General features: G+C 28.7%; 1 non-coding gene across 1 annotated transcript; it reads right to left on the bottom strand.

Annotated features, from left to right (window-relative positions):
- Nucleotides 1–13,180: 13,180 nt before the first annotated feature.
- Nucleotides 13,181–13,254, bottom strand: TRNAI-AAU (transfer RNA isoleucine (anticodon AAU)). Its single transcript has one exon. It is a non-coding gene; the product is annotated as a tRNA-Ile (tRNA).
- Nucleotides 13,255–13,774: the final 520 nt, after the last annotated feature.

Genomic DNA, 13,774 nt, shown 5'->3' with positions numbered 1-13,774 from the left:
GAGTTTCATGTTTTTGCAATGGGTAAGACTATAAATATCGGTCTTTTGCTACAAAAATACATTCTCAAAATATGCTTATGGTTTTCCATGTATAGCTTATTCGAAAATATTTATGAAGCAATATTAAATATTAGTTCTAACTTAGGCGGAAATTTCTGCTATGTTTACAGTTTTCTCGCGCTCCTAATTTTTTAAATGTATACAATGAAGTATTTATTATTTAATTAATTTTTTATAACTGCTTCATAAAACTTATCATATACTGCTTCATAAAATAGATGACTTATGATGGAAGTCTTCTTTTATAAAATACTGTGGTTTAATGTTGCAAACGAAGTTTCAGCTTAAGTTTGGAAATTAATATAGAGGGAAAGTTAAAAAGAGTCTTTCAAAACTAACAAGTTAGCATATGAATAGCATTAGGGAAGAATATAAAACACATTTCAGTATACATTCAGTATTTATTTCACAATAAGGAAACATTTTTCACTATATAAATAGCATAAGGAAATACTTTTTCAGTATATGAATGTAAAAAAACTTTTCAGTATATATCCAGTACTTATTTCAGTATAAAAAAACCCATTTGATTATGTAAATAGCATAGGGAAAGAATTTTTCTGCATATGATTCATATATTATATTCATATATTAATATATCGATTTCTTTAATCAACTTTCGATTTCTTTAAAAAGCATTAACATTTAAGAACTAATCAATAGAAAAAATGCAAATAAACAAAAAGTAAACATATTTAATTAAAATAAAACTTTAACAAACATTCTCTATTCGTAAAAGCAAATTTAAAGTTAATTAAATTTTAAATTATGAAATTTAATTGCAAACAAATAAATGATTAATTATAGCTGCGAACTAATCTACAATATCATTTAAATTCTGAGAGCATATATAAATTACGTGAAAGTATCAAAATCCATGAATAAATATATAATTCCAAAAAAATTTTTAATCGTAAAAAAAATTTTAAAATGTATAAGTGAATAATTGTTGAGCAGGTAGGAGACAAACTTATCAAGGGAAGTTGCCTCCAAACCTAACTCTTCAATTATTCAATTCGTGTTTCGTATCATCCATGTATTCAGAATTTAAATGATATTGCAGATTAGTTCGCAGCAATAATTAATCATTCATTTGTTTACAATTAAATTTCATAATTTAAAATTTAATTAACTTTAAATTTACTTTTTACGAATAGAGAATGATTTTTAAATTCAAATTACATTACTTAAATCAATGCGCAAGAGAATTATTTAAATTTAATTTAACTTAATGTTTATTAAAATTAAAACTATTATTTAACTAAACTATTTATTCTTTTTAATTAAAATAAAAATGTATTTCATTCACGAGTATGCCTTTGACAAGAATTTTTATGTCGGTTATGGAACTTGAAGGGCATCAAAAGAACTTTTGAAATCTGCACTGAGATTGAACTTATTGAGATCTGTAGTTTTCAAAGCTTTATTTTTTTTTATATGAGATAAGGTTGGTTTGTGTTAAAAAAAAAAAAAAAAGATTTAAAATGAGAAAAGATATATATTTTTTTTTTACTTTTCAAACGAAAATATCAAATGCTCCTCAGCTGACTACCTCCTATCCAACCTTTTTCACATTTTAAATGATTTTAAAAATTATTTGGATGATTACTCCAGGAACCAAACCTTTTTTAGTAAGACCGGTCAAAAGGACGCAATTTGTCTAGTAATTTAAAGAAAAAAAAAAAAAAAAAAAGAAAAGAAAAAGAAAGACATGAAAGAAAAATAAGATATTTACACCAGCTTTTTTTTTTAATAATATTGTCATTATTTAGTAAAATCATATCTTCTTCTATATTGCATACCACATTACTTCATTTTGTTTAAATTGTAGAAGATATTAAAGTTAAGTAAAAATTTCAAATTACCTTTGAATGCCACTTCCAGATACTTTTACAACAGGTAAACGAGTAAACAAAAAGTTAACATTTCTAGTCTCCTCTCCTGAAATTAAGCTCATACTCTATACATAACTGTAAATAAATTAAATGAATATTGTAGAAAAAGTAGAAATCTTCTTCATTAAAATTTCTGAATTTATGTGTTCATTGATACTGGACTATCAAAAATGCAAATTGTGTGTCTTTCAAATTGCAAATTCATAGATATGCAAGAAATTCATATTATATTTAATTGTAGGGAGTTATGAAACTAGCATTATTTTCAGTATAAAGACCTAAATTCATTTCAATCGTAAATCTAAAGACCTACATTCATTTAAGTCAATCAGAGTTTTATGTCTGCTTTCTAAACATTTGTCAATAAAATAAATATAACTCAAATATTTTTGTATACAAATCAGAAAGTCCTTACACAGAGATGTAACCAGATAGCCATTATCTATACTGTTTTAATGATTTGAAGCATCATAATATGCATTTTTGTAAGACTCATTTGATAACACTGTAGTTAGCTAGGTCATTAGTGAAACAATCATAGATGACTCAATGCTAAAGAAAAAGATGCAAGAATTCTGAATACAGTTGAGAAAATTCATAATTATCTGATTGTTTTATAATTCTACATTTCCTATGAGCTATCATTTTTATTGCAATTCTTACCCATTACAATTAGGAATATATTAATCCTAGAAGCATTTGACATTCATTTAAAAGAAATTCAAAACAATTTAGAGAAACTACTATTTTCTACTTTTATATATGTATTAGTTTTCAATAACAAGAGGATTTCCCAAAAATTTTGGTCCAGTTTAATGTAAAATTAGAGCACAAAATTTAAATAATATTTTTCGTATCAATTCATTTTATGATGAAACTGAAAGATTCGAAGTTTATTGCAAAAGTTGCCTTCAAGAAGCAAAATGATTCTGTCACAGTATCAATGCGAATTCGTAAATATTACTAAAATGCATTACTATAATATGTAATATAATAAGGACTAGTAAATACGGACAATATACAAAACGAATGAGGACTATATGTAGTCCTCTTAACACGCACCATCACCACTACACTTTACATAAAAATTAGTCATATTTTAACAATAAAACGAAAAAAAGTTTTTTTTTTTTGAGCAATCCAGCACTTAAAAAAGCATGTGATTCGATTTTATACAAGTATATAGTATGAATTATAGCCAACATGCTAATTAAGCCTTACGTGAATATTAAAAAGAACACATATCGAAGTATAAAAAATGGGTAACTCCATGAAGTTATAAACTTATATGCAACATTTTGTTCTTTTTGTTACATGCAGATGCAATAATGAACATCGTAGTAGAGTTTTTATGGCTGGGAAAAGAGATAGAGAAGCTTTTTTTCCCTCCCTGTGGAGTGTAAGAGGAAGAAAATGTTTAACGTTGAGGTAAAGAAATCCAGATAAACAATTAGTATATTTGTTGTTTACAGTGGTGCACATAGATAAACTGAATTCTACATTTAACCTAATAACACACCTCTCATTGACTTAGCTATTTCACAGTATATCTTTGCTTATTATTGTGAACTGAGAAACTAAAACTACAGTTAATTACAGATAAGAAAAACAATAAGATTTGTAAAACTATTAAAACAAAAAGACAATTTTGTTTGATTTAAAACGTAAACTATGGAACTTAACATGCCTTCTTTCAAGATACCTTTTTCCAATAGTTTAATGCCTAGACGCACTAAATACTTTCATTTTTTTAAACAATTTCTTTCTGGATACTTTAATTAAAAAATAATCATGCACGGAGCGAACCCGGATTTTAAAATTTAATTATGATTGATATTCAAAATATGTTTCTGAAGCATATATGAATCATAAATATGTATTCATATGATTCATATGATTCATAAAAATGTTATATTTTCTTATTCCAAACAATTTGTCATATAAATACAAAAAGAAATTGTACTTGAAACGTTTCAGTCAGTGAAAAGAAAAGACAATATAAAATATGTACAGTTTTTATCCTTGAAATCTATATAAAGGAAATTCGATTAAGTTTTTATTTCACTAAATTTTATCTTTAATTAAAAATCTACAAGAAAAATTAGTCGCTTCAAAGTTGCTAGGCAAAGAATCGCTACAAAATAGAATCTCCCTCAGAAATATTAATTTTAATTTCGCTACAGATTTTTGGCGAGCATAATTTAAGATATTCTGAAAATTAAGAAATACCGAAGAAAACATTCAAAATTGTCTTAGAATGTTGGCCACTGTAAGTTCAACAAGTAACTACAAAATTTTCGAATAAAATGTATATGAAAAATTAAATAATACTTTTAAAGTGCTAAATAAGAAATGTCTAAATCTAAAAGTAAATGTAAGCAATCCTATTTAAAGCGACTACTCAAAATTCCATATCTGTTTAATCTTGAGAGAATGTGGTGGACTTGCGTAATGATATAAAAACCAATGTTTATTATTCTCAAAAACACTGTTCGTCTTAGAGGGAGATAGTCACCAAGAATGTTCACTGCAAGTATACATTATTTCTAAAAAAAGGAAAAAAAAAAAAAGCTGCAGGAAGATTTTTGTGATTTTTCTAAAGTATAATGTGCATATGAACCAGTTCCTGAGAATGTACTCCACAAAGGAATCCCACCCCTTAAGCAGATAGCCCTAGTGTGCTTTGGCATAATCTAATAAATCCAAATCCTACTCAAATATTATGCATAGCTGACTTTCTTCATAACTAACAAATCGTCATTCAAGTAACTGACTGCACGCTGTGCATGGAAATTTTAATGACATTTTAAGAATAAACTGAAACAAAACAAGAAATAATTTTCGCTATAAGAGTATTAGACTAACAAAAGTGAAGAAAATAATCTCAAAATTAACTTAGCAATTTTTTTATAAATAAGGTCATGCAGTTACTTACCTTCTTTTTCTAATCTTTTTTAGATAATTCTTTTCATAAAAAATTGCCAGTAAAATCTTTATAAAAATGATTTATTAATGACCTTTGTTAGTTAACTGTTAATATTACTTTGTTACTATATATATTACTTTGTTACTACTATATATATATATATTACTTTGTTAGTTTGTTAGTTAAAATTCTATTAAGTGCTATAAGTTGCATTAATTTTCTATGCTTAAGTTTCCTTCTTACTTTTTCAGCTAAAATTTATTAGTTAATAAAAAATATGAAAGTAAAAATTATCCTTCTTTCCATCTTGCGCTCATAAATCATTACGGGAATATCCATTTACAGTTATTAAAGCCTGAAAAAAGCATGTCTGCGATGTTATCGTCATGCGATGATTTGTAGATACTTTATTTTTTACCACGATATTTTCGACGACGATGTTTTTAAACCGCGAAGTTTTTGAACCGCTTTATTTTCGACGACGATATTTTGTACGACGATGTTTTAGAACTGCGATGTTTTCTCTTTGCGATGTTTTCTCCCACGATGTTTTGTAGCACGACGTTTTCGCCTTGCGTTGTTTTCTCCGCGACGTTTTCATCCGCGATGTTTTTGCCGCGATGTTTTCGGCTCGGCTGTAACCTATTGATTGCGTATGGAAAAACTGCGGACATATAGCATCATTGTGAATAGTGGTGAAATTATTAAAAGTACAGCGTAACTAGTGCTTGTTTGGGCTATTCGTAAAATATGGATTAAACCCTAAAACGGCTACTAAGAATCGTAAATTTGATTCAGAGTGCCTTGCTTTTAATGATGAATGGACCTGGAAATATATATATATATATATATATATATATATTTTACAGTTGTAAAAGAAAACCAATGTGTTTCACTGCAATGAAGCTATGGCAGTCTTCAAAGAATATAACATATCCCATCTAAGCATAAGAATTCCAGTTACGGAGCAATGTCCGAATATGAAAGAAAACAAAATGCAGAACGGTAAAAAATTATCAGGCCGACAAAATGTTTTCGAGAACGTAAACAGTATCTAAGAAGCAGCTACACATGGAAGTTACATTGTAGCATACAATATTGCTAAAAATAATAAAGCTGGGGAGTTCGTTAAACAATGCATGCTCCAAGTTTGTGATATTTTATGTCCAGACAAGAAAAATAATTTTGAGACTAAGCTTATCTTGCAAAACAACGACTTCGACATCGATAAAAATTTGACATCACAATTAGAATCAAAGATTGGCCACTTTAAATTTTGCTCCATAGCTATGGATGAAAGCACTGATATAAATGATACTGCTTAATTAGTATTATTTATAAGAGGTGTTGATGAGAACTTTGAAATTATCGAGGAACTGGCGTGCATGCGTTCTTTAAAGGGAACTACAACGGGATGTGATATTTTTTGTGAATTTCAGGCAGGGCTTAATTTCTAAAATTAGAAGTACCGGAGCCCTATGGAAGACCGTCAGCAAAGAGGAACAAAAGTAAATAAATAAATAAAATGACTATTAAAATCATTAATAATTTAAAAATTAAATAGTTAATTATCATCAAAGTAATTATTAATTAGTTAATCAATATTAATAATTAATATTTATCGATTATTATTTAATCAATAATTATTATTTAATTAAGTAAAACTAATTAATTTTTACTTATTTAAATAATTAAAGGTTTAAGTAATTAAATAATTAAAATTAAATAAAATATAGAGAGATAAACTAAAATTTAATAAGCGATTTTTTATTTAATTTTGTTGCAAGTAAAATTTTTATCGAAAAAGTAAAATTTTCGAGACCAAATTTCTACTGAAATTGTTGTTTTACATAAAAGAAGTGCCGGAGCCTTCTTAGGGCTCCGGTGGGCTCCGGCGCAATTTAAGCTCTGATTTCAGGAAAGGCTTTTAACTTTAAAAGTGCCTATAACAAGTATTACGACCGATGGAGCACCAAATATGACAAGAAAAAAACTGGATTTCTTGGACTCTATAATGAAAACTATCCCGGGAATAATATGTTTTTCTTCATTGTGTTTTACATTAAGATGCTCTGTGTATATCTGCATTGAGTATGAAACCCGCGCTTGATGCAATCGTGAAGCTTGTATATACTATTCGATCTCGTGGGCTTACTCACAGGCAATTTCGAGATTTTCTTAACTCAGTGCAATCTAAATACCTGATGTGTATTACAAGAAAGTAAGGTGGCTTAGTGCAGGATGTGTTTTCGAGCGAGTTTGGCAGCAGAAAGACGATATTGTGTCATTCTTCTGCGAGAAACAGTATTCTGCGAAGTGCGAAATGTAAGAAGATACAGAATGGCTTTCGGACTTAGCATTTCTCACAGATCTTGTCATATGAGCAACTTGAATGTCAAGACGCAAGGGAAAACTCAATTTATCGACGATATCTGGGCCCATCTCAAAGTTTTTAAACTAAAACTTATATTTGTTATGAACGACTTGTCTCATTTTCCGAGGTTAAATTCAATACCCCGAGTAAATGAAGAGAAGCTTAAGAATTATGAAGATGGCTTGAAAAAACTGCATTTTGAGTTCGAACGCAGAGTTCAAGATCTCAGTGCCATTCAAACGGAATTGGATATTTTTACCATGCCTTTCAACGTAAATTGTGAAGCAGTAGGGTCAGATTTGCAAATTGAATTAACTGAGTTGCAATCTAACAATCATTACAAGCAGTTGTTTCTAAATATGTCAACGTTAGAGTTTGACAGATCAATATCGAAAGTGAGTTTCCCAAATTTAATACCTCACGTCCAGAAAATCAGTACTATGTTTGCTTCATCTTATGTATGTGAACAAGTATTTTCAACTATGAACCTTAGAAATAATTATTTCAGAAGCAGACTGACAGATGAGCATTTAGCCTCTTTCCTTAGAACCAGTACATCTCACTTCGAACGTCAATGTAAGGAACTTTAAAAATTCAAATCGCAGTTTCATTCATCCCATTAATATATTTAAATTGTAATATTTGTATATTGTTTTTAAAATTTTAGAAAAATTTATCTTGGCCCGCCAAACTTTTCTTTTTCAATTTTTGGCCCGCAAGCGAAAACGTTTGCCCATCCTTGTGACGGGTAATAAAATTCCCCGGAATTCGAGGTTGATCTGTGAATGAGAACGAACACAAGGGCCTGTGACAAAGATGAGAAATTTCATCCTCGTATTTGGTTATATCGTTCTGAAGTGTTCTTTTGCGTCGGAAGTCACACTATAGCGCTGGATGTACACGACCAGAAAAACAAAGGCGTGCCTTTACAAGTCAGAATCGAGTTTTAAGTCTTAGGTGTTATTAAAATAAAATTTTTATGCTGAAATTTTAGTTCAGTTATATGAAAGAAGTGTCGGATCTCTTTTATTTAGGGCTCCAGTTTGCTCCGGCTAGAATTTCGATTTATCTAAAAAAACTGAGAAGTTTTAGAGCCGGGTTTCTGTGCAATTTAATCTCAAGAAGTTGGAGCACCTCCATAACTTGTTTTGTCCGAGGCCCCAAGTTACCTAAATTAGGCTCTGATAGTTGCTTTCGTGATTTGATGAACATAATAGCACTTTTCTTTCTGCGCATACAGCAAACTGAAGCATATAAATACAGCTAACTTTTAGTAGAAATTTTTATTTAAGTGCATTTCTGTTCTGTGCAGTGGTGAAAAAATTATAACTGAAATCAGAATTCGTTTACAAGAAATTAAAGTTTTCCTTTCATTGCGCTTGTTTTGTGGTGTTAATTTCTGGTTCTGTGGTTGCAGCATGTGCATGATCTTAATTTAATTTCCATATCTATATTATGAATACTAAAAATGTCAAACAAATGTTTTGTGGTGTTAATTTCTGGTTCTGTGGTTGCAGCATGTGCATGATCTTAATTTAATTTCCATATCTATATTATGAATACTAAAAATGTCAAACAAATGTTTTGTGGTGTTAATTTCTGGTTCTGTGGTTACAGCATGTGCATGATCTTAATTTAATTTCCATTTCTATATTATGAATACTAAAAATGTCAAACAAGTGAAAACATGACCTTTAATAAGAATTCGCAATTTCTGATACACAGTCTCGTGCGCTGGAGCTAAAAATATTTTTTTTTTGTTTTTGTTTTTTTGTTTTCTCCTGTACAGTGTTGGCATTGCTCGCTTTGAAATCGATGAATTTGTTAATCAAAAATTCGTTCAAGTTTTACAAAATTTGAAATAGATAACAAAAATTCGAAATTCAAAATTCGGGCTTCCAAGTGCCCAAGTTCGGTTGGAGGACTACGTTATTCAAAATTTGATGGCTGTAGGTACCGTTGTTTTTTCACAATGCGAGAAACTTTCATGCATTCATGCAGGTTCATCATTACTTAGTTTTTCTTTAAATATAATAAATGACGATAACATTTGGTTGCAACAATTTGAAAAGTGAACCAAAACGTGAAAGGACGCAAAATGCCGTTTTGAGATTATTAGCCTATGAGTCTAACGCTTCTATGGTTTAATTATATTCATATATTATAATGGCTATTTTTTTTTTAATTTTCTTTTCAATATTAAGATCAAAATTGTCGCCTAAAGGCTGAAATTAAGTTTGAACTACAAATACAACGAGCGTTTCGTATGCGTTTAGTTTTTAAAGAATTATTTAAATTCAATAGTATTATTTTAATGAAACAATTTATATAAAATATCATGGAATTTATACCGTCTGTTTTTTTTTAGTCCAAAGGGATTTCAGTCCCGAAGGACTATTGCTTTCGTTTTGGCATTTTGCGTCGGACTCATAAACGTCGGTTCACTTTTCAAACTGTTGCCACAAAATGTTAAGAGTCCTGCATTATATTTGAAGAAATTAAATAATGAAAAATCTGCATAAATGATTGTCTATTTCTCGCATTGTGATAAAACAATGGTACATAGAGCCATCGAATTTTGAATGACGAAATCCTACTGCGAATATGGGCATCTGAAATCCCAAATTTGGAATTTGTTTTATTATAGATTTTATATTTTGTAAAACTTTAACGAATTTTTGATTTACAAACTCAATGCTTTAAAAGCGAGAAATGGCAACGTTATATAGAAAAAAAATACTTTTATCTCCAGCTCGCGAGACTGTGTATATCGGAAATTCTAAAGATATGCTTCTTAATTTAACATTATTTTGCGATATTGCTCTTGAACTGAATTTTATGGTTTAAATGCAAAGAACATGATATTTAATAAATAAAGGTAACATTCAAAACGTTAAAAAAACGCCCCTTTGGACGTAATTTAAAATCTGAAAAATTTCAGATTTTTTTTTTTTTTTTTTTTTTCCCCTGACGTTGTGAAAAACTGTTGTAAATGTGCTACGATTTGCCTAAGTTAGCATCATTTTTGAAGTAAAAGAATGCAAATTTAACTTCCTGAAACTAATTGTGAATAGTGGCGTCATCTAGTGGTTTTAAGGGATATAAAATATAATGAAATCCTCAAAGTCATTTTTTCTTTAAAAAAGAAATGAATCTGGTTTCTTTTCCCTTCGTTTTTCTTAAAAAGGGACCCCCCTTTTTTTAATAGAGAAGAAGCGGAACTTATTTCTTCGCTGTAATTTAAAATTTAAGCTAATTTCCATATTTCATACTATGCCAAAAGAGTAAGATGCATGTTTTCTAATTAATTAATAAGAAGTAATGTATTATTCTATGACTCGATTTGTCTCAAAACAACCATTTGACGGATTCGTCGTTTTGGTGTTGTGTTGAATCATATTTGAAAAACTCAACTAATGAATTTTCTAAATGATTGAAAATAAAAGTGTTACTTGATAAAAATGTCAAAAGAAAGTAGATGTAGTGAATCTATATTCGATTTTTGAATTTACTACATTTATTGTTGTATTATTCATTTGCTACGATTGTGAAAAATCATGATGTACCCAACAAATTAAATTCTTAAAAATATGTGAATGTGAAAGAAATTTATGTATCTAAAATTTCATTTTTAATCTGTAGTAAATTAAATAATCATATTATGTGATTTGAAACACAAATCATTTCTTGTGAAATTGATTTTATTTGCACCAAACGGCATATTGAATACAATAGGCATGAAAAAAATGTATTATATTTTTTTCTCCTTCATAAATTTCCTTAAATTTTATCTTATATATTTAATCTCAATTATAAGTCTTTTAATTTATTGAAATGATTAAGGTATTATTTAATATCATTAATGTATTTTAGAATATTAATAACCTACACACAACCAATAACCACCAACCGAATTATATGAAAGGAATTTTTATCTTTTGAAATGCATATCATGTGCATCAAGTATTAAATAAAGTGACATAACATAGTTACGAATATTTTCTAAGAATATAACTTATATTTGCAGTAAATTAGAAAAACTGATTAAAATTTAACTGTGAATAATTTAAGGTTCTCATTTTTATTCATGTGCTTCTTAGTTAGATTCGTGTATCACATTTTTGGAAAGTTGAAAGAATTCTGGAAATTTAGTATATGAGAACAAATTTTTAACATCTAGAAAGGTGTTAGTGTTATAAGTTCATGAATTTCATGTCCTGTCAAAAAACTGTTGTCATTTTCCTCGGGGAGGTTATTGTCGCAAGTCATAGAGCGTAGTAGATACAGAAAAGAAGAAAGTTAAAGCGGAAAAATCTGAAATAATCTCCACCTGGCTTGTTAATTTATGATGGAATACACATTTTTTTACCGTACCATCTGTAGTAAAGTTGTCTCAAACTCAAATTACCGAATGTACAATCTTAAAACAGTTGATGATATAGTTTTTTCCCCCCTTAAGCAAAATGAAAAATGTTAGCAATATAAAAAATATTTTTAATAAAGTTCGCTTCTAAATATTTATTAAAATATACATAAAGATAATAATAATAATAATAAAACAGAAATCAATCATATTTCTGTATATTTTCTAAAGGAAATCGGAAGTTAGGTACCTTAAGACATTTCTATTAGTTATACTTTGTAATTCAAATATACTATATAAATATTTAATTCTTAGATTGACATTTCTTTCAAAACATGTTTAATTAAATAACTTACTTTAATTTAAAATAAAGATATACAACTTATAAACAGTTTTTAGAGAAATATGTCAAGTGGAAAAGAAAAACCTTCCGAATAAATAATAACAATGTCTCTTTCTCTTATTTATTAAACTTTTCTTCGATGCATAAATAAAAATGGCTTGACAATTGATAGCGTTGCGTTTCTAATAAAGTTTGTAGCCTTAGAGAGAAATTATTATCATTACGAATTGTAAAAACTTGTCAATCAATCGGGTTCTTTTCTTATTATTTTCCAACTGTTAAAAAAAGCTCTTTATGTGCAAATGTATCTCAAACAAAGCGACTATTCATGGTGCAAAAATTCGTAACTGATCTTATTTATTTTTTGACGAGTAGGAATAACAGTTAATCAACCTGTATCTTTAAATTTTTTAGGAAGATTTATATCACATTGTGATTGCAACCAGTACGTAATTGAAATGTCTTCGCGGGCCGCATAAAATTGCTTCGGTGGCCGCCAGTTCGAGATCAGTGGCTTAGAGAATTTGAGTACGAAGATCAAATTGCAGTTTTTTTTTTTTTTAAATTTAATCATTTGAAGTTAATTTGTATATTCTTATAGTTAAACGTTTCAGTATAAATCTTTTTTGTAATTTTTAATGGTAAATCTGTTTGTGGTAGAGTTTTTTTAAACTTTTTATGGTAAGTTGTGTTTGAGGTTTTAGGCTGTAATCTGAAGCTCTCATATCGCACTTTTTTCTTAATGCTAAATTACCGTAAAACTGTAATTGTATTTGGTGGCGGTTTTGAGAAGCATTTGGTCAGTTTGAGCATTAGATAACAGTTTTTATAAGAGAAAATTAAGACTATATAAATATAGAATAATTTGGGAACCCTAGGTATGGGTCATGTTTAGTATAAATATTTTACTATTACGAATTACGTATTCTATGTTTTATGAGCAATTTTATATTCTACTTTACTCCCTAATCTATTTTCGCTGACTAAATTCTTTTCATTTGTGCGAAAATAAGTATTCTTTAATCTTCCTGGGAAAGTAAGTATTCTTCAGTTTGATGCATTGTTTAGTTGCTGTAATTATGTGAAATATCATGGATGACAAAAAATGATTAACTACGTTTCTCTCTATCAGTTTGATGCATTGTTTTGTTGATGTAATTGTGTGAAATATCATGGACGACAAAAAAATGACTAAGTATGTAATAAGAAAAATTGCGTATGGCCCGTGGGGGGATCGAACCCACGACCTTCGCGTTATTAGCACGACGCTCTAACCAACTGAGCTAACGGGCCACAGTCAAAGCTGCCTTAACATTTTATAAATATATAGATATTAAATTCATATAATGGCACTATTTAAAACTGGCATTATTTAAGTCACGAACTAAAATGTTTTACTGTTTCATGTTATTTTCACTATCAGAATTATATTTTCGATATTTTCTGTAAAACAACATAATGAATCAAAACCAAAATAGAAATTTGGATATCTGTGTGTAATGTTTTAAATAACCTAATTTGCGGAACATTTCGAAATAAATGGAATTACGTGAAATTAAATTAGAAGCTAAAACGCTGTAAATTAATTAGCCTGCATACGAATGTCAAACGACTAAGATCAGCTAGGAGTGGTAACCATGGCAACACCCGTCAATTGTGCGCTTTTCTTTTTGTTTGCGTCAATTTCATTGCATCAGCTTGTGTAGTTGTTTGTAGAGAGAACTTTACAAAACTTTATTGATGATATTACAGGTAATATATTCAGTTTAATTTATGACCGTAATATTGTGATATTTTTTATTTATTACATATA

This window comes from Stegodyphus dumicola, chromosome 10 (genome assembly GCF_044657685.1).
Source record: "Stegodyphus dumicola isolate Sdum_Otavi_A_Nest chromosome 10, ASM4465768v1".
Taxonomy (NCBI): Eukaryota; Metazoa; Arthropoda; class Arachnida; order Araneae; family Eresidae; genus Stegodyphus; species Stegodyphus dumicola.
The sequence above is the reverse complement of the archived record's forward strand: the minus strand, read 5'-3'. Positions and strand labels throughout refer to the sequence as shown.